This window comes from Pseudochaenichthys georgianus, chromosome 24 (genome assembly GCF_902827115.2).
Source record: "Pseudochaenichthys georgianus chromosome 24, fPseGeo1.2, whole genome shotgun sequence".
Taxonomy (NCBI): Eukaryota; Metazoa; Chordata; class Actinopteri; order Perciformes; family Channichthyidae; genus Pseudochaenichthys; species Pseudochaenichthys georgianus.
Window position 1 is genome coordinate 9590019 of NC_047526.1, and position 22594 is coordinate 9612612.

Genomic DNA, 22594 nt, shown 5'->3' on the forward strand with positions numbered 1-22594 from the left:
CACATTCAACAAACATCAATACAATACTTGACAATGTGACGCATTATTACACAAGCATGTTTTACCAAAAACAAATGGAAAAAAATACAATAGAAAAAACATATATAATGTCCTAAAGACAGGTTTGGGAAGTAATGGATAACATGTAACGGGATTACCTAATCAGGATACGAAAAAAAAATGTAGCTGTTCCCTTACATTTACGTTACATTTCTAACAGTTGGGGATTACTAGCTGGATTGCATCGTTACTAAAAAACAAAAAAAGAGCGTATTGTGTTGGTTGTAAAAGGAGAATATTGTATTGCTTCTTTGGAAGCTGTAGCTTTAGACACTGCACCCTAACTCTAAGTTACGCGCTCCCCCTTTTTTGCTCTCTATCACCTCTCTGCTCAGGTGCTCCAGATCTTCACAAATGATCCATATAAGAAGGAAGGCAGATTTCTCTCTGTCTCTCTCAACTGCCAGACATCCTTAGTTTAGGATTTCATTCTTTTGTTCACTTTCTCTTTCTCTTCTATTTTAGTTTGGAGGATCTGGTTGTCCAGTATCTTAGTTAGTTAAAGAAGCCCGATTATGCTTTTATGGGTTTTCCCAAAAATGTCCATTTCTTTAAGTGTGCTCTCCGGGGAGGCGTCAGCAGAGATGGAGAACTTTGGCAGCGACAGACGCACATACCTGATCAAATACAGAACAGCAGCAGTGTCACAATTACTTGATTAAACAGTTCACTTATAGCTTGTTTACTCAACTTGAGCCATAACTCTAATTAAATACTCCTGTTCAGCATTAAAGCCAAACACACGTCATTACATTCCTGTTAGGCTCCTCGTAAAGAGACACAAAACTTGAACCCGCTATGCAAGAACACTGGGACGGAGACTTAGGTGAAGTGTCAAAAAGACTGGATTTAATAAGTCCACAAAAACCAGGCAGGGGACAAAGCAAACTCTGAACAGAGTGGGGAGAACGTGGAGCAGGGCTGAGACGGAGGTTGGGCTGGACGTGGCAGGCAGGACGGAATGGAATATGGAGTTTCTGGAACAGGCAAAAAACAGAACAGGATTAGCATACGAAAAAATCCAACAGGAAGAGTATACAAAATAACTAGAAATTCTAGTCAGCCGGAACTGGAGTTTTTACCACTGTGAGTATACGAAGAACTGGCGAAGTCTGATGATCGAGCCGGAGTTTTAAGCAGCAGCAGGTGAGTGGTGGTAATCAGTGATGATGAGAAATAGGAGCGGAGGTGAGTTGGCGGAAAACGGAAAGTAGGTCAACCACCCCCAGCCAGGAAGACAGACAAACAGAAAAAAGGAGAAGGAGATACTGCAATTCCTCACAGTACCCCCCCCTCAATGGGAGCCACCTGGCGACCACCAGGCTTGTTTGGATGAGCCCTGTGAAAGGCCCTCACCATAATTGGGTCCAGGACACGGGAACGAGGAACCCAGCATCGCTCCTCGAGGCCATAACCCTCCCAGTCCACCAGATACTGGAAACCCTTGCCCCGACGTCTGACGTCCAAAAGACGGTGCACCGTATAAGCAGGGTGATTGTCGATAATACGGGCGGGAGGAGGGGGTAGGGCCGGAGGGCTCAATTCACTGGTGTGAACCGGCTTAATCTGAGACACGTAGAAAGTGGGGTGAATTCTCAGAGCTCTGGGAAGCTTCAACCGGACTGCGGAAGGGTTAATGATCCTTAGGATGGGAAAAGGACCAATGAAGCGTGGGGAAAGCTTCTTGGACTCAGAGATGAGAGGAATGTTGCGGGAGCACAACCAGACTGACTGGCCTGGGATGTATGGAGGAGCTGCCTTTCTGTGACGGTTGGCTGATCGCTGGTTCCGTGCAGAAGTCTGGAGAAGGGCAGATCGTGTATCTCTCTAGATCTTCTGACAGCGACGCACATGCTGCTGGACTGAGGGAACTGCTAAGTCTCGCTCCTCTTCGGGGAACAGGGGCGGCTGGTACCCCAATGAAGCCTCAAAGGGGGAGAGACCAGTAGCGGAGCAGGTGAGTGCGTTGTCGGAGTACTCAACCCAGGAGAGATGAGAGCTCGTAGAGGGGTTTCGGTCGGTGATGCAGCGGAGAGCTGACTCCAGGTCCTGATTTGTTCGTTCTGTTTGATTGGGGCTGATATCCAGAAGTCAGGCCGACTGAGGCTCCCAGGGATTGACAAAACTCCCTCCAAACTCGAGAGGTGAACTGGGGACCGCGGTCTGAGACAATGTCGGAAGAGATGCCATGTAAACGGAAAACATGTTCTGTGAGGAGTTGGGAGGTCTCCAGGGCTGATGGGAGTTTTGGAAGAGCAACGAAGTGAGCCGACTTGGAAAACCGGTCTACTACAGTGAGGATTGTGGTGTTGCCCTGGGAGGGGGGCAGGCCGGTAACAAAATCCAGTGCGATGTGTGACCAGGGACGACTAGGGATAGGTAGGGGCTGGAGCAACCCTGCAGGAGACTGGTGGGAGGACTTACTCCTAGCACACGTGGGACAGGCAGAAACGTACTCCAGAGTGTCCCTGTTGATCGTTGGCCACCAGAAATGTCTCTTCAGGAAAGAAAGAGTGCGGTTTACTCCGGGATGGATTGAGAACCAGGAATTGTGGACCCACTGTAGAACCTTGGAGAGGGCAGCATCAGGAACAAACCGACGGTTCACAGGACCATTGCCTGGGTCTGGTTGCTCTCTCAATGCTACCAGGATGGTGTTATTAATCTCCCAAGAGAGGGCGCCTACTACACAACTCTTGGGAAGGATTGAAGCATCTGGAGGCTCGGGAGAGTCAGGAGAGTATAGCCTAGAAAGAGCATCAGGCTTTACATTCCTGGAGCCAGGGCGGAAGGTGAGGCAAAAGTCGAAGCGACAGAAGAACAGAGCCCACCTGGCCTATCGGGAGTTCAGTCGCTTCGCCGACTGGATGTAGGAGAGATTCTTGTGGTCCGTCCAGACCAGGAAAGGCTGCTTGCTGCCTTCGAGCCAGTGTCTCCACTCCTCTAGTGCCAACTTAACAGCCAGAAGCTCCCTGTTACCAACATCATAATTGCGCTCCGCAGGAGAGAGGCGACGTGAAAAAAAAGCACAGGGATGGTGGATGTTATCAGGACCAGCCGTCTGAGACAAAACTGCTCCTACTCCAGTGTCAGACGCGTCCACCTCCACAACAAAGTGCTTCTCTGTGTCTGGCTGAATAAGGATGGTAGCTGAGGTGAACAAGGACTTGAGTTTGATGAAAGCTCTGTTAGCCTCTGGAGTCCAACAGAACGTGATGTTGACGGAGGTGAGTCTGGAGAGAGGTGCAGCTACCTTACTGAAGTTCCGGATGAAGCAACGGTAAAAGTTGGCAAATCCCAGAAACCTCTGGAGATCCCTCCTTGTAGTTGGGACTGGCCACTCCACCACTGCCTTGATCTTTCCAGGGTCTGCCTCCACCTTGCCCTGGCTGATGATATAGCCCAGGAAGCTGATCCAGTTCTGGTGGAACTCACACTTCTCCGCCTTAACATAGAGCTTGTTCTCCAGCAGTCTCTGTAGGACCCTGCGGACATGGTTCTCGTGTTCCTCCTGATTCCTGGAGAAAATCAGGATGTCGTCTAAGTAGACAAAGACAAAGCGGTTAAGGAAGTCACGCAAGACATCATTGACCATAGCCTGGAAAACTGCTGGGGCGTTAGTGAGACCAAAAGGCATGACCAGATATTCAAAATGGCCCAATGGAGTGTTAAACGCTGTCTTCCATTCATCCCCTTGGCGGATGCGGATCAGATGATAGGCGTTTCGAAGGTCAAGCTTGGTGAACAGGGTTGCCTCTTGGAGAGGTTCAAAAGCTGAGGTGAGAAGGGGTAATGGGTACTTGTTCTTGACCGTGATATTGTTTAACCCCCGAAAGTCTATGCAAGGTCGTAGCGACTTATCCTTCTTGCCTACAAAGAAGAACCCGGCACCCACAGGAGAAGAGGAGGGACGAATAATACCAGCAGCCACAGAGTCCGTGATATAAAGCTCCATAGCCTCCCTCTCAGGACGGGACAGATTGTAGAGGTGGCTGGAGGGTAGAGGAGCTCCAGGGAGCAGATCAATTGGGCAGTCGTAGGGTCGGTGGGGAGGAAGAGAGAGAGCCCTCTCTTTGCTGAAGACCCAACGCAGGTCGTGGTAAAGAAACAGGATTTGGGGAAACAGAAGTTGAAGGTATGGCAGAACACAGGCAGTTAACGAGACAGTGCTGATCGCATTCAATAATCCTTCCCTTAGCCCAATCAATGTGTGGGTTGTGAGTACGTAGCCACGGGTAACCCAAAACCAGAGGTGTGGAAGGAGAGGATATTACCTTTAACTGGATAAGTTCACGGTGGTTTCCGGAGGTGATTAAAGTCACAAGGGGTGACTGTGCTGTGACTGAGGAGATGATTTGTCCATTTAGAGCATAGGCAGTTAACGGTTCCTCTAGCGGCTCCATGCAGAGTCCCAGCTGTTCAGCTAGCTCCCGGTCCAAAAAGCTATCCTCCGCACCAGAATCAATAAGAGCCTGGAGAGGCAATGTCATAGAACTAACACAGAGCTTGGCGGGAATAATAAAACGAGTCAAGGATGGGGTTAGAGATGATTGCTGTGGACTCGTCAGGAACCCCAATCTTACTGACGAGCCTCCCAGTTTGGACGTACTGGGCAGTTGGGAATGCTATGCCCAGTCTTTCCACAATACAGGCATTGGCCTGCACCTATCCGGCGCTGACGCTCCTCCAGAGAAAGTCTAGCACGACCCAGTTGCATGGGCTCCTCCTGAGAAGAGGTGCGCACGCTGGACGACAGGGGGAAAAGAGGGAGGTCTAGACACCGAGTGAGCAGAGTAGGAGGACAAACTGGGCTTACTGAGTGAGGCTGGTGAATCCCTCCGTGTCCGCTCAGCTCGGCGCTCCCGCAGACAACCGTCCAAACAAGACACTAAGGAAATCAGCTCTGAGAGATCTGCTGGAACGTCTCGTGCTGCCAATTCGTCCCGAAGCTGGTCCCTTAATCCTCTCAAAAAACCGCCTTGAGAGCCGCCTCGTCCCATCGAGCCTCTGCAGCGAGTGTGTGAAACTCGATGGAGTAATCAGCCACTGTCCGGCTTCCTTGTTTTAGGCTAAGCAGCTTATTTTTGGCGGAGCCAGAGGAGTTGGGATGATCAAAAACAGCTGAGAACCGATCAGAGAAGCTCTCAAAACGTAGAGTGTCAAAATCCACCGAAGAGTTTAAAGCCTCTGCCCAGGTTAAAGCTCTCCCGCGGAGCAAACCCAAAACAAAATGGATCCTCGTTGCTTCAGCAGCAAATGCAACAGGACGCTGGTGAAAAACCTTGATACATTGAAACAAAAAACCTCGGCATTTCTCCACTTCTCTGTGAAATGGCTCAGGATCGGTGATAGGAAAATCCTGGCGAGGAGAGGACTAAGAAGCTGGACTGGGAGTGGCCTGAGATGCTACCGTCGAGGTAGGGAGAGCGGAGATCTGGCACGCCAACTCGGAGACATGAAGAGCCATGGACCGGTTACTCTCAACCAACGCTCGGATGAGATTTTCGTGTTCACCCAGGAGGGAGCCCTGACTTGACAGGGCATGAAGGATTGGGGTAGAATCCGCTCCGGATCCTGCGGGGTTCATTTTTGGCCAGTTCTTCTGTTAGAAGAACACAAAAATTGAAGCCGCTATGCAAGAACACTGGGACGGAGACTTAGGTGAAGTGTCAAAAAGACTGGATTTAATAAGTCCACAAAAACCAGGCAGGGGACAAAGCAAACTCAGAACAGAGTGGGGAGAACGTGGAGCAGGGCTGAGACGGAGGTTTGGCTGGATGTGGCAGGCAGGACGGAATGGAATGTGGAGTTTCTGGAACAGGCAAAAAACATAACAGGATTAGCATACGAAAAAATCCAACAGGAAGAGTATACAAAAGAACTAGAAAATCTAGTCAGCCAGAACTGGAGTTTACCACTGTGAGTATACGAAGAACTGGCGAAGTCTGATGATCGAACCGGAGTTTTAAGCAGCAGCAGGTGAGTGGTGGTAATCAGTGATGATGAGAAACAGGAGCGGAGGTGAGTTGGCGGAAAACGGAAAGTAGGTCAACCACGCCCAGCCAGGAAGACAGACAAACAGATAGACAAACAAACAGAAAAAAGGAGAAGAAGATACTGCACTTCCTCACAATTCCCTATGATCCTGCAAAATAACTCACTGTTACTGTATCTAAAAACTACTACGACTGTAAAGGAAAAGAGATTTAAAATAAAAAATAAAATGACCTCCTGATGACTGAGTCATGCCAGTGCTTGACGTAGTCCTTGTTGATGTAGCCCTCCACCTCCTTCATCTTGCCTTCTTCAGGCAGGATGATCATCATGGAGGTGTTGCCCTTGTAGGGCAGCTTAATGACGGTGGTGGGATCTTTGGCGTTGTGTTAGAACATGTAGCGACCTTTCCTCTTCATCATGTCCACCTGAACCTTTGTTTTCATCCACATTGAAGACTGCCTTCTGTGTATGGTTAGCATCGAAGGGTTCTTCCCATTGTCCTGTATGAGGAGCGTAAAAGTAATGCATTGTGGTTTCACAAAATGTTGAAATATGATTGTCTCGCATTCTTTTTATATCTTTCAGATTTATTTTTACATATTCATGGCATGTTGGAGCTCCTTAAACTACACAAGGAACTCTTGTGTAGTTTAAGGGGCAGAATGTAACGGCATGTGTCCTACCTCTGAAGTAGACATAGTTGATAATCATCATGATCGTCCTGGGGTCCAGGTCCTTCGCTATATCTGTGATCATGTTGTTGGTTCTATTAGCAATTCATTTGTTGATGTCATCCGCAGCCTCAGCTGGTTTGGTAAAGTTACCGGTGAAGATCCGACCAAAATAGTCATCCTTGACATCATTTTGGAACTTCTCCAGAGGACTGTAGCCAGTTTGAAAGGCAACGCCGCTACCCAAATCCACCTGATGATGCTCTTCACTGTGTCCCATCATGTGGAAAAGATGCTCGTACCAGTGGCGTAGCCAGGAATTATTGTGTGGGTGGGCCTGGAGAAATGTAGGTGGGCCAGGGGGAGACATATTAAGTGTGGGGTCTGAGCTAAAACTTCATTAATGATTTTAATGATTTTTTGAATGCACTAATAGAACATAAGCATAAATTAGCAGTGAAAACAAAAAACATAGGCACGGCGGCCTCAGAATGTGTGTAAAACTGACATCCACATAGGGATGGGTATCGTTAAGGTTTTAACGGTACTACTACTTTTATCGATAGCGCTTATCGATCCGGTCCTTTAACAGTACTTTTATCGGTTCTTTTGGAGAAAAAAATAAGGTAATCTAACTAAACAAATTGTGAACAAAACTAACATTGCTTTTTGTTTAAATTAAATAAATAATATTTCACATCAAAAGAAACAACAATGTTTTAACAAATCGTATTAAATAATCTGATGACAGAACTGTAAACAGAATAGCTGAAACTTTAACAAATTAAATAACTCAGTGACCTCTAATCATTAACCCTTGTTTGTATAATTTAGTTAACTCTGTGTGTTGCTGCTAGCATATATAACATACCTGACGTGGAAACCTTACTCGTGGATGGGGCTACAGAGCTGCTAGAAAGACAGTCGAACCCGGTGCATTTCTCCGTCTGAATGTGGAGCACTTTTGCAAGATGTTTTGACAAATTGCTCGTGTTACCGCCCTTACATGCTAAACTCTTATTCCACTTTTGGTAACGAGTATTGTCCACCTCGAGACGGGTAAAGTTTAACCACACCTCGGAGCGCGTTCTCTCCGCCATCTCCTCCGTGTGTGTGTGTTGCTGCATGTAGCAGCTGCGTGTGTGTAAATTGCCCCGCCCCCTCGCACACAGACGGGGGAGAGAGATCTCTTGTCTGGATTGGAAAGATCTAAAGTACTAAAAATAATCAGACGCATTTTGCTGTCTTTTTGCATGTTAGAAACGGAGTTGGCAACACTTAAACTGCAATGTAATGTTTGTGTAGCAATAATACATACGACATATATCGGGGGCCACAGGTTGTTTATCTTTGACAGTCGCACAGTGGGCACACACTGAGTGTTTTCATATTCAGCAAATGTGGCTAAACTGCAGACCTCAAGAAGAAATAATACTTTCATTCACTCACGGGAATTGCTCCTTTTTGCATCCATCCCCTGTCGGCCACTAGATGAACTGCAGTTTGTGGCACTTCCTTCTGGGCTTCCCGGCTCTGCGCTATGAAGCGCCCCACCCGGGCCCACCCACAGCTACGCCACTGGCTTGTACGCCTCATTGACGTGTTCCTGGGTGTGAGCACTATAGCCTAAGCTGGAGAACAGCTGCTGTGGGTTTCCCCAGCAGCCCCTGTGGACACCATGGACAGGGCAGTGGAGATGCCCAGGGGCGAGAAGAAGATGTTCTTTCCAGCAGCAGCGTTGGCATTCAGGCTTTTGTAAAGGGCAAAGGAAAAGTCAGCATTGGAACAGGACAGCTTGAGCCACCTAACATATTCTTCATGGGTGTGAGAGCCATCAGCACCGTAGTGGTGGTGGTGGTGGTCTGCCCAGGCTGCAGCCAGCAGCAGTGCTGAGAGTGCACAACTAGCAAAGGTCCCACGCATGTTTACAGACTGTCCAGGGAAAATCAGAGGAGGTTAGTTGGGGTGTTACGATTTAGCATTTAAACAGCTCTACACTTCCAAATGTTTACATGTCATACCAATTCACCAAGTTTCAACGTTCCTACTTTATTTTATTTATTTAGATGTAAGTCCAATACATCTAAAGTTTCTAAAGTTATAAAAAGATTTGTTTTATATACCAAAAAAGGGCCATGCTTACCTTGAATGCCCTCTTTGCCCCAGACAGTTTGTCAGAAATGACCCAATTTTATATAGCAGCTCTGGGAGTCAGTTGACAGTTGGGCCAAACATTAACCAGCAGCAGGTTTTATTAAACAAATAGGAGGTATTGAATATAAAAACATTAAGCAATTCTTCAATATTAATGAGTCAGCCAGCTGAGTCCTTTGTGTCTGCTTGTTCTCCCCACAATTCAGACATACAATATTCTTAATGAATCTTTATTATGCTTTATGCCAAACCATGAAATAGCACAATAACTAAATGTTCAAATATTCAGACTATTGATGATGTCCCAATCATGTTTTTCCTTTTAACCCTGTACAAAAAGAAAATGACATTCCCATACGATACTAAACTGATTCCTTGATTTAGGTTGACTGGGGTACTGTTGTACTTTTAAATAACTGGTTAACATTTTAATGGATAATGTCCTTGCTTAAAATAAGTATGTTCAACTCCTTTAATATTTGATATCTGGGTCAATGACATGACGCCTACATTTTTTGTCCAACTGATTTTTGTAGTTTTAATCTTTTAAAAGATACCATTTATATGTATATTACCTTTCATATTTATGTACACCCTCTATTTTTACAAAAGCTTTAATCAGTCATTATATTTCAGTTATTTACACAGTCAAATTGTCATGTGGTGCGACCGTCCAGCCTTGACTGCTGTTTGTAAGACATCTTTAAAATTACCCTAAATCTGTCGAAATTTATTTTTGCCTAATTTAGCATAATTTCATTTTGGGACTTTTATTTTGAAATGCATTGAAGGACAGGAAGTAGCATCATACATCCAACTGCCAAGGATCAATGCTAACAGCTAGCAGGTTTGTAGCTCTTTCTCAATTTTGTAGAAAAATTACTTTTTTGCAGCCTAGAATGTAGTTGCCACATTTGAATATCATGTGGTATGACCTCAAGTAAACAATGAATATGTAGTTATTTATACAATTGTACATGTTGATCATACATTTCAAAGTGATTTCATGTAGCTAGCTAGCTTGCTTTCCTCAGTTAGCTATAGGCTATATGTGTCTGTTAAACTTGACTCAACTTGAAAATATCATGTGGTGCGACCAAATATCATGTGGTGCGACCGTTTTAGAAGGGTAATTATGATTAAAATATGTCATACATTGTCAGTTTTTATGCTTTAATATTCATTTGAGGATTTATATACTTATAGTACTTTACTTTAGACTCATTATGAATAATTTGTATGCAACTTTATCGTCTTTGAAAAAATGGTTAGGGTTAGGGTTATGGTTAATATATCATGAAATTAGAGCAATTAATTACATTATTGTAATCATTATGAATGAATGTTTATGTATTTATTTATTTTTAACTGTTTTATTCTATTTGAACAGATGCCACTGTCAAGTAAAATAAAAAGCGCTTGCCATAGGCAGCGTGTTAATTCTGACCCTGCAGCAAGTTCTGAGTACCTTGCAAGGAGAAGAGAAAGGTATGTTGTGTTATTGCTTTGCCTTTTTTGTTAACATCTTCTCTGTCATCTATCAACCATCCGAGATAAAATAGGCTATTCATCATAGATAAATGGCATGATGCTATACCTTTTGTTTATTTATAAATGTTTCAGCTACCAGAGGAGGAAACAGCAGGGAAAGATTCCATATGTTAAGGCAAGTGAGCTGTCAGAGAGAGAGAGAAAGAAACAGAGAGAGAAATGAAGGGCTGCATCCAGTACTTACAGGGAAAGGAACAATATGGCAAACCCTTTGCTTGACCTACACCACCATCTATGGAGAAATGTTCATATGTAGAACAAGAACAGCCAGAAAATGCAGGACAAGCTATGGTGGACCCAATACCCCTAAATGAAACTTTTAATCCCCCATCATCTTCCACACCAGAGGAAAAGAAGAAAGTTAGTACATCTTCTGCAGAAAGGCATTGCAAAAAACTTCAGAAAGAGAAGTATAAAATAAAAAAGCAGGTGTTACATCTTAGAAAACAGCTTGCATAAATGAGAAGACTTAAAGAAAAAATTCGGAAGAGTAGAAAGAGGTTAATGGCAAGAGAGAGAGTGGGCTTAAGTGGGGAAAAAAGCAAAAAGGGCCCAACATATCGGCTGAGAGAGAGCAAGCTGTTGTCCATTTTTTGTCCAGAAACGAAAACAGTCGTCTGTTGCCAGGGAAAAAAGACACTATCACGAAAAAGAAAAAGAAAATGCAAAGGAGGGTTCTAACCAAGCCCCTCACTGAGCTCCATGCCCAGTACAAAAAAGAGGTCAAAGAGCATCTCTCAATGTCATACAGACAATTTGTGAGGAGGCGGACTTTTTACATCACAGAGCCAAAAAATAGAGATAGAGAAACATGTGTATGTGTTAGGGGTGTAACGGTATTCGTATTCGTCCCGTACCGTCACTGTTCGGACGTCACGGTTCGGACGTCACGGTTCGGCACATGCAGTCACACGACGAATACGCCTTTTTTTTAACGAGTCACTCACTCAGGGCAGTATTACACTATATATAATCCAGGGGGCGGTATTGCGCCTAAAAGCCAGCCGCCCGTAAATAACAAATGAAGAACAAGAACAAAACAAACACAATACATGAAGAAGAAAAGTTAGTAGCTTCCCACAGATCTGAAATATACTTGGGGGGGGGGGGGGGGGGTTGAGGTGACGTGCAACAACATTAACATTAACCTTTCTGTTGGTCGCTTGTTAGCAGACCCTTCACGCGATGGCAGAGCGAACAGGTACAAGCACGGCCCATAATGATAGCCCTATAGTTTAAATCTACTACCCACACATGAACATATGGAAATGGGTTACTATTTAATTTTTTTATAAATGTATTTATAAATGTATTTAGGAACCTATCCATGTGATTTTTAGTGGGGGTCGACCTCAAATCCTCTAGGGGGGTCCAGGGGCATGCCCCCCGGTAAGATTTTATTTTGGAGTTAAATGCATCAATCTGGTGCATTTTGAGGAGAAAATAAAGAGACTAGATCTATGGAAACACCTATATTAAACAGAACTGTATACATTTCAATAATCATAAAATCATGACCATAACCAATAACATACCATTTCCAATATGAAAAAAGCACTGAAACTTGTTTATTAATTTATTTTTGGTTCATTTATAGTTGTGAGTGTGTCTGTGCTCCTGAATCAGCCTCTCCTGTCTCCCTCCTCTCCTCCTCTTTGAGGCAGCAGCAAAGACTCGTTTTAAAAGTGTATCTTACCATTTTTCACCCAGTTAACTTTTTATTTATTTATTCATGCATATTTTACTAATCACATTACATTTCATTTAGCTGACGCTTTTATCCAAAGCGACTTATAATGACCGATTACAGGGACATTCTCCCTGGAGTAACTAAGCGCTAAGTGCCTTACTCAAGGGCACACTAGTGGTGGTGTTCCTGGCGGGATTTGAACTCTCAGCCTTCCAATCTTCAGCCCACCTCACAATCCATTAGACCAATCACTACCCTCTCAAATGGAAATATGTGTTTACATAAATGGTGACCACACCGTTTGAGACCCACTGAAAACTTAGACTAAGTTAACTATCTAAACACTCAGAGAGTCCTTTACCTCACCTGAGCTGAGGTTATCCCGAGCTTGAATGACACACGGAGACCAATCAAGGGCTTTGATTTATGATCTGTATGACAGTGGCCATGTCGGAAGGCCACATCATGTGGACAGCCAGTCACCCTGTGTGAGGCAGGCCACTTAACAGGCCAGAAGGAGGCGAGATCAGAGCAAGGGAGCGAGGGATCATTGTCCACAAGTTAATCGATCGCAGATGGCGTCATGGTCACGGACGAATAACAAAAAAAATTATTCAAAAAAAACTAAATGGATCGCGAAATATACTTGGGCGGCCGTTAATATACTTGGGCGGCCTGCCCAAGTATAGTCTATGTGTGGGAAACCCTGAGCTATGGCGAGTTCACACAACACACAGGAGCTAAAATCAGGTGTACATTTCGGGTTCCCTGTGGACTACAACAATGATGGGGTGCGAGTTGTGGATCGGACGAGGACGGTGTGTCGGCGTTGTTCGACAGCGGTGCGGTATGCTAGTGGTAACACGTCAAACATGCTCAATCACATCCGAGTCAGTCTCAGTCCCTAGCGAGAGGGTTTTCTCGACGGCAGGTGACATAGTTACCGCCAACAGATCTGCCTTCACTACTGACAACGTAGACAAACTCATCTTTTTGAAGACAAACTTGAAAATAGAGTAACGCTTGAGTACCTTTATTTAGGCATAATGGCCTCACACACTCACAAGTTAATTACACATGTTAGACATTGCTCCTAAAGGTACAGATTTTATTTTGTTTTATATTTATCATTGTATTTATTTTATATTTTGACATCAGGAGATGTTATACAGTTCTGTATTGCCTTTTATTGATTGTGATTGAAACACTTTCTTATTATTTATTTTAATATTTTCAAGACATTCTTTTTAGTTGTACAGCTTATTTAACCTTTTTGTTTGACATAAATAATATGGCCATCTGATGTGTGTGTTACTGTTTTTGATTTGTTTTTAACTGTGTAATACAGTTAATGATTCCAAATGTTAGAGTTCCTTATTTTCATACCGAAACTTGCACTACTGTTAAAAATAAATAACAGCAAAAAAAAATTATGCATTTGGGACTTTTTTTGCTTTTCCTTGTTGTACCGAACCCGTACCGAACCGTGATCCCCAAACCGAGGTACGCACCGAACCGTGACTTCTGTAAACAGTTACACCCCTAATATGTGTGGAACATGAGAATGTCCGCCTCTTGGTTAACAAACTTGCTACTAGAGGGTTGCTTAAAACAACCAGCATCTCAGAATTGAGTATGATTGTGTGTGATCATAAAAATAAAGCATGCATGGACCGCGAATGTCCCACTTGCTGCTTTGAAGAAAAAGAAATTCCTGAGACAGAGTGTGGCGAAGTTTCTTGGGATCAATGGGAGCGCGTCACATCAACAAAAGGAGAGAAAAACTTTGCAAATGTTTTAAAGCAGACATACACAGGGACAATCCAGAAGTTAACAGAGTTGTTCCAGAAGAAGCTTGAACATATAGCCATTCATCAATTTAATTGGATACACCAAACAGAACAGTTTCGTGACCTTAAACTAAATCTCACTGACACTGAAGCAGTTCTACACATTGTTTTTTCAGATAACTATTCATGTAAGATGAGTACTGAAATACAGGCATACCATTTTGGAGGCAGCAGAAAGCAAGCTACATTACACACTCAATCAATCAATCAACAACTTTATTAATCCCGCAAGGGGCAATTGGTTATGAGCAGCAGCTTATGTCATGTACGCAGGCAGGAACATACAAGAAGAAAACACACAGATACACCCGGGAGCACAGATGTGGATAATTATAATAATACACTATAAATAGTTCAAAGCATCAAATAATCAAGTTAAAAGCCTTTTCAAGAATTTAAAAGTTTGAGTGCAGAAGGGATGAAGGATTTAGAAAAGCGATTAGTCCTTTGAGCAGGTAGAGCATATCTACGCCCTGATGGCAACAGACGAAATTCATGTGAGAGTACATGACCTGGAGAGTTCAGAATGCTCTCTGCTTTCCGCAGAATCTGTTGGTTACAGAAGGAATTTAAGTCTCTCTGTTTCACGCCGATGATCTTGGAGCAGGTTTTAACAATGCTGTTCAGGCTGTTCCTGTCTTTCGGTGTAAGGTTATGGAACCAGCAGATAAAAGAAAAACAAATAAGGCTCTCAATGAATGCTTGGTAAAAACGACAAAGAATGAAAGGCCTGACAGAGAAAGAGTTCAGTTTGCGAAGAAGGTGCATTCTCTGTTGACCCCGCTTCACAATACACTCAGTATTCACATCAAATTTGAGGTGGTCATCGAAAATGGTGCCCAAGTATTTGTATGATGTGACAATTTCTACCTTGTCATTGTGTATGATGCACTCCTTAGGAACATCCTTGTGACGTCTAAAATCAATGATCAAGTCCTGGGTTGTAGAGACATTTAAATCCAGAAAACTGTCATCGCACCAGGAAATAAAATCGGCAAGAGCACCCTCGTGGCCTGATTCTGAGCCGCTAAGGAGGGACAAGAGGGCGGTATCATCAGAGAATTTAACCAAGTAGATGTTGTCTTGCATGCTCCTGCATTTATCAGTGTACATTATAAAAAGTAGGGGCGAAAGAACGCATCCTTGAGGCGAGCCCGTAGAAGTGATGACAGAGTCAGAGAGGCGTCCATTGACAGACACCTTCTGCTCTCTATTAGTTAGAAAGTTTAAAATCCATAAAACAAGTTGATCGGGCAGTTTAAAATGACATAATAATACACTGCTGTAGTCTACACAGTCAATGGCACTAAGTCATATGCCACACCATGCAGGGGCGGACTGGCCATCTGGAGAATCTGGAGAACCACAGAACGGCCGGTCGTCAAGGGCCGTTGACGGCCGGCCCTTTTAAAAACAAATTGTTTAACGTCATTTAAGTTGTGCTGACGGCCGACAGACGGCGACAGCGGCCGCTAATGCAGTTGTGTGGTTCTTATCTGTCAAATAATCTCACACGAAGAAGAAAAAAGACCGGCCACACGAAGAGAAGGGATTAGACGCCGCGGCAGACAGGGAGAATGAAAACACATGGATAAAAATCAAAGAACTAAAAGAAAAAGGTGGGGCCGAGAAGGCAAGAGAAAAAAAGATGAAGTCACTCGCAGGTGAAGCATATAAATGTCGCAAATTGACAACACTTTTTGGTAGCAGCGCTGCTACAAGCACTATCAGCAGCAGTTTAGAACAAGTGCAAGATGATGAAGAGAATGATGAGGGCGCGAGTTCAGATATACAGCCAGCCTCCTGCGTTCATGATGAGGGACAGAGTTGAGCTGGTGGAAGAACCAGCTCACATACAAGTGCAGGGCAAGAGCAAGAGGTGAGAGGTATCGTTTGAACTCAGTGGCGTTTTCGCCTGGAGGCCAAGGGAAGCCAGGCTTCCCCTGTTTTTTTGGATTGTCGTTATAATTTTAATAAATAAATAAAAACACTTTGTTTAGTTTAGGTAATTATTCTCTGCTGTGTGTTGCTGCCGGCCCGTCTCTCCCCCATTCTCATTGAGTATTTTACAAAGAGTGAAACAGTAGATTGCACTCTCTGTTGCGAGAGGAGGCTAGCCAAAATTGGCTTTCCTCGGGGGAAAAAAATGGAGGGATTGACCAATCAGATGAGGCTCACGTCATGCCTCACAATCCAATCAAATCGCATCAACTTCAGTTCGTACTGTAACTGTCATCACCGCCCTTAAAAAGTAGCAAGTGCAATTATGGAGGCTGGCGATTTGGATTATTTCATCAAAAATAATTTTACTAAACTTCCGCTACAGCATCAACTAAAAATGAAATCTGATGACAGGCCAATGCCCAAACTGGAGCTGTGTACTGGAGCTCAACATGTTGTATGGTCATTTATTGTTTGTATGATCTTTATGTCATGTGGAGCGACCACTGATCATGCGGTGCGACCGTCTTTTGCCTTTACTGTATTTAAATAGAAAGAATGTATGAAATGTTTATCAATTAAAAAGTGATCACTGATACAGTATGCTTGAGTGAATTGTATTGTTTTAACATTTATCTCAGTTTCATTTTATTTACAGGAAAAATAAGCCCATCAACTTCATTTAAGATGATAATTTTGACATTATCTAACCAAAAAATAAGATTACTTTTAACAAAATCTCTAAAGAAATGCAAATTCCTTGTTTCTAAACTCTCAAAATTACTGACAAGTTGTAAAAATAGTTACAAATGTTAAGGAATTTATTTAGTTTTAAGAAAAAACATAGTCGCATCACATGACTTCTTATAAGGACGCGGCCGTTTCATCTAGAAGAAAAAACACTTAAATATTATTTGTTATATGGATTTATGCGTGCTCAACATTCTGAATGTTATAAAAATGTTAATAGATATTCTTAATTTTTTGCATTTTAAAAATGGCTGGTGGAAAATCAATAAACGTCATTGACCCATCTACCAAATCAAATCTGATAAAATCTGTCTGAGAGCTGTAGTCTCTAAACCTGGGTTAGGAAAAGGGTTTCTTTGTATTTCTTGCTAAAAATCCTCAACTCTCGGAGCTACTAAACTCTACTGCACATATATTGTTTTAATGAGTTTTCTTTTTGTGTTGGCGAATAAGGCAGGATGTTCTTGAAAAGCATATGGACGAAAAAGAGATGTTTACATACAGGATTCTTATTAGCACAATTTCCAAGATGCACAAGGACACGCTTAGAGCTGGTTCGAGTATTTATTTTGTGTCACACATTTTTCCCTCAGGGCAACATTTAATGATTGTAATTGCTTTTTGCTCCCAATTAAAATATTTGTAATTTGGGCTCTAGTTTTGATGACAACACATAATGCTGTATTCCCCATTATTACATATGTTGTCAGCTGCTTGGTCTTACAACACATGGTTGGAGAGTTGTTTTCTTGCATATAAAAAATGCTTTTCTTTGTGGCAGAAATACTTTCAATTCCAGTTGACTTTACCAACCACACGGTGGCGATGGAGCATCATGTAGCATTTTGTGGATTGCTGAGTATCCCACATGACCTGCTGTTTAATAAGAAACAGTATTGACTGGTGAGTTTAAGATGATATTTAATGAGGATTTTGACATTTTGCAAACTCTCAGTGTGTCTCTTGAGACTTACAATGTTTACTGTTTTTCATAATCGTTGTATTCTGTAAGATAGTTAAAGCTTATCAACTGTTTGTGAAGATATAATTATTCTCACACACACACACACACACACACACATCTTTATTACATTCTGGGGGTACCTGACCAGCCCATCCCTTTTGGGGTCCACCCTTTCTGGAGGTTGTACAGCACTGTAAAAAATCAGGCAGAATCCTGAAGTGGACTCAAACAAAGATTTCACTTCAAATTATCAATCAGAGAAAGTAGAGGTCACTGACCGGACTATAACCCGTTTCATGGGGTCTTGTCAGGTACAGAGTTACAGGAGGGGTCCATATAAACACACTGTCTGGCTTTTAGTCATGTGTGGGCTCCAAAAATACACTGTCTGGTTTAAAACATTAGTGGGGCCACTTTGCACACCATTACTAAACTTACTTTAGGTAACAATGCAACACCTTTGACTGTCAAAGTGAGGGCTATCATGATGCAGAAGGATTTTCACCTTTACATTACATTGCATTTAGCTGACGCTTTTATCCAAAGCGACTTACAATAAGTACATTCGACCAGGAAGACACAACCTTGAAGAAAACAGAATCATATAAGTACATCAGGTTTCATAGAGCCAAGTATTTCAAGTGCTACTCAACTGGCTTTAGATAAGCCAGTCCTTTATTAGTATCTAAGTGCTCTGTCAACATGTAGCTTCTGTTGAGTGACACAATTATATTGAATTCTAATGTATGGATAGCATTTTAATTAATATTTAAGCTATTATAGTAATGCTTTTTATTAGTCTATTTACCCACTGTGACACAGGGATGTCTGAACTCGTGAATGAGACTCACAGTACATTTACTGAATTTGCATCAGTTTCCTACTTTTTAAATAAAGAGGGGTTTGTGTTCTAAGTGTTAATTATTGAAGCCATATAAGTCATGCTTATAAGGGTATTCTGCTTAAATAGTAATTGTAATTTCCATTTAAGCAATACAATGTTATTATAGAGCTTTCCAGTAAAAACAAGGAGATTGTTGTTATTAGACTTTTAATTTTCAAAAGAATAACTGGATTGTGTACACAAAAAGGTATTGCCATTTAAAGGTGGGGAGTAAGTTTCAGAAACCGGCTCGAGATACACTTTGTTATATTCCATGGAATGCTCTTAACATCCAGATAGCAATGAATATCTGAAGTGCTTTGACAAAAGATCCATAAAAAAAACGTCATCTGTAGAAGCCGTAATACTGTAAAAAGTACAACCAATCCGTTTAGCCGACCTGGCTAAACGGATTGGTTGGCCTACCTGCCTGTCAGCCTTCCATCGGGGCACACACTTATCTCGTATCCTCATTGGTCATGTGCGCGTTCGTGTGTGTTGGAGGAGGGGCTCTGTGAGGAAGTGGCAGATTTTCTCCGGTTGTGTATTTTCAATTTCTAGCGATCTCGAGCCGGTTTCTCAAACTTAATTTTGGAGAAAGTGCGCTAGAATTTGAAAATACACAACCGGAAAAAATCTGCCACTTCCTTACAGCTGCCCCTCCTCCAACACACACGAACGCGCACATGACCAATGAGGGCACGAGATACGTTTGTGCCCAGATGGAAGGCTGACAGGCAGGTAGGCCATCCAGTTACTTTAGCCGGGCCGGCTCAGATGATTGGTCGTGCTTTTTACAGCGCTACGGCTTCCACAGACATATTTTTATGGATTTTTTGTCAAAGCACTTCAGATATTCATTGCTATCGGGATGTTAAGAGCATTCCATGGAATATAACAAAGTGTATCTCGAGCCGGTTTCTGAAACTTACCTACCCCTCCTTTAAGAACGGCATTATTATATGACAAACGTCCCAAAAAGGACTTAAAAAACAACTTGTGGCTGATTTAAATGAGGGTGTAAGGTCACTGGAAGAATGTAACCTTCAAAACTTTTATGTTAGACAAAGGGAGATTACTTAAGAATGTAATTATGATAATATATTTAGTTTCTCATATTATCTTGTTTTAAACACAATTTAATCTAGTCCCTTTTCACACTTTCAATTTCCTCATTTCTTTCAATATCCCACATATCAAATCTGGGAATACATTATTATTTATAAATATACACTGAACAAAAATATAAACGCAACACTTTTGTTTTTGCTCCCATTTTTCATGAGATGAACTCAAAGATCTAAAACATTTTCTATATACACAAAATAACCATTTATCTCAAATATTGTTCACAAATCTGCATCTGCATCACCTAGAAAAATATGTTTTTATATACAAGTACAATTACTTTGGAAACAGAAATGGTATTTCATGTATGAACATGTAAAAAAAGATTGTACCCTCAGGATCAATGCTGATGTCATCCAGGGTCTTGCCCTGGAATTCTGCCAGGCGTTCTTGCTCCAAGGCCATGAGAAGTTTGCTGATCTTAGCAAGCTGAAGGGTGCCCTCAGGAAGTCTGTAGAATTGCCGATGCACTCTTATGTCATGGCCGAGAAAATCCGCCAACAGATCCAGCTCTGTATTGGTGAGGTTAAGAACCTGAGACAGAGTTCCAGTTTGCTTGCGTAGTTTTGTCGAGGTGAGACTTTCAGGATTCTTTGCACCACAGGCCTTGGCAAAGTATCGAAGGCAATCAGAACCGCGGTAGCAGGTGAAAGCAGATGGTCTCGCAAACAAGTAAATGTTCTCCTTAGGAACCCCACATTCCTGCCGTGTGCCGACGAGCAGATCCAGTGCTTGCTGCATTGCTGGGGTCAAAAGCACAGGGACCTTTCTTCCCCTCTTTCCTCTTATCTCTATCCTCCTGAAGTATTTACATAGTTTCTTTTCTAGTTCTGACAGGGCAATATTTACATCTTCCTGAGGATGTGATGTATTTTGAGCCAAATATGCAGATAGGGGCATTTTTGAAACTTCCCCTGCTCTACGTCGGTTAAACAAAATGACTTGTGTCAAAGTGACCTTTGCTAACTGTGACCATGTCTGGGGAGATTTATCTGCAGACAATTTACTGTGAACTTCTTGTTGTTGCACATCTAAATAAGAATGGAGAGTCTGGACATCTTTTGTAAATGGAAGCAACTGAGGAGCATTCCACTTGGATTCCTGAAGGGTTCTCAGTGATGCGGCAGAAATCAGTTCATTCCATCGGGTTTCATATACTCTGCGGAACGTACGAGCCTCTTTAGCTGCTGAGTAGTTGCTCTGTACGTTTGCACGGCTTTCAACAAGCATTGACATCTTTTTCAAGCTATGTCCAATTTTAAGGGCAAGACTTGGGCACTTGTATGTATTGGTTTCACTGTTGAAGCCTGCCACATGTTTGACTGCTTGCACAACATACAAGAAATTGATGGGTTTGACATGGTCTTGAATAGTCTTTAAGGGAGTAGTTTTCCTCGAACATACCAGAAGCCTTCCAAGCTCCCTCAGTTTCTGCCGTATGTATTCATGCTTGCCAACATCATATCCAAGCCTGTTATACAGGTGCTCACCATACTCCATGATACATACATCAGATTTGACAGCAATATAAACATCATCTTGAACCATGTTGTTTAACAGCTTCCAAAACTCTATCTTGACGCCAGGTGGTGGAGGTACAGCAAATGCAGACAGGGCCTGGGCACGGGTTTTGCCAGGTTTTTGTGAAACATCGGGTTTGAACTTGCAGATCTTCATGTGCCGCCAAAGGAGTTTCTTGTTGAACAATCCTTGACAATAAACACAATGGAGGAAATTATGTGCTTGAGAGTCCTGTTTCGGTTGCTTGCGAGAAACAAGATTTCCAACACCAGCATTTAATACCTCAACATTGTGGGCGAAGTTGCCTCTGTTTCTTAAATGTTCCAAATGCATTCTTCTTTCTTTAGAACCTTTTGGGAAGGACAAAGCCTGTGCAACGTCAGGCTTATTGTGATGCGCACGCTCCAAATTCCTAGCTATTTTTCCAACTCCTATCTTACAGTACAAACAATATTGCTTTTTGTTGTACATTCTTGACCCATCCTCCTTTTTACAAACGGCAGGTATGCAAGGTGAACGTGAACCTTCAGCTACTTCGTTTTCTGTAAGGGAAGAGGCCCCATCAGGAAAATTTGGTTCAACTTCATGTGTCGAGTTTTCAGATACGGATCCAGTGTCGCCAACTATACCCTGTTTTAACAATTTACCCCTTATGGTTCGTGTTGTGGGACAGGATCCACTGCCTAAATGTTGTCTTTTGCGTTTAATAATGGAATTGCTATCTCTTCTTGAGGGGGAGCGTCCTCTCTTGGGCACCTGCTGTGAAGAACTACTGTTCACTTGGGTTGGTAAGAGACATTCATCACTGATGTGAGACAGCTTTTGAAAGTATTGGCGTCCAAGCATGCTGTCTTTCTTGTGGACTATGTCAATAACTTCGCTTGTGTCTGTACCAGAAGAGTCTTCACTCGTTTTAGGAATATATTCCTCTCCACTGTCCGCTGAGCTGGGGTCAAAGAGCTCATCTGAATCAAACTCAATGTGGCTGGTCATCTTAAGAAAAGAAATGATAAATTACTTCACCTATTAAACAATTGCTATTCAGACTTTAAATTACAATGCATTGAAACCACCAGTAACAAAATATAAGGATTAGTATATTGATCATCTCTACATAAATGTTGCTTACCTGTATGCTTTTAGTCCTCCTCAGCATTGGGAAAATATCTGTCTTCTTTGAGTTCAATGTCAGTACCTGGACTCCATGCCTGGAGTGTCCAAAATAAATGTATGTAGTTGGTATTTGTACCAATAAATCAATAGAAATATATATATGATACATAATACATGAATACACGAAAAACTGAATGTATGACAATACCTGAGAGCTATCGTCATGGATGGCAATTCGGGACGGACTGTGAGATTCGTCAGAATCTGTGTAGTTTACAAGGGAAACCATCATCCCATCTTTTTTCTTTAAAAGATAGGACT

The 22594-nt window shown here is 42.6% G+C and overlaps 1 long non-coding RNA gene and 1 pseudogene across 1 annotated transcript; one reads left to right on the forward strand and one right to left on the reverse strand.

Annotated features, from left to right (window-relative positions):
• Positions 1-559: 559 nt before the first annotated feature.
• LOC117440282 (alpha-1-antitrypsin homolog) lies at positions 560-20255 on the reverse strand (annotated as a pseudogene).
• LOC139433071 (uncharacterized) lies at positions 9707-10571 on the forward strand. The gene is made up of 3 exons (XR_011642629.1): positions 9707-9729; positions 10273-10370; positions 10506-10571. It is a non-coding gene; the product is annotated as an uncharacterized lncRNA (long non-coding RNA).
• Positions 20256-22594: the final 2339 nt, after the last annotated feature.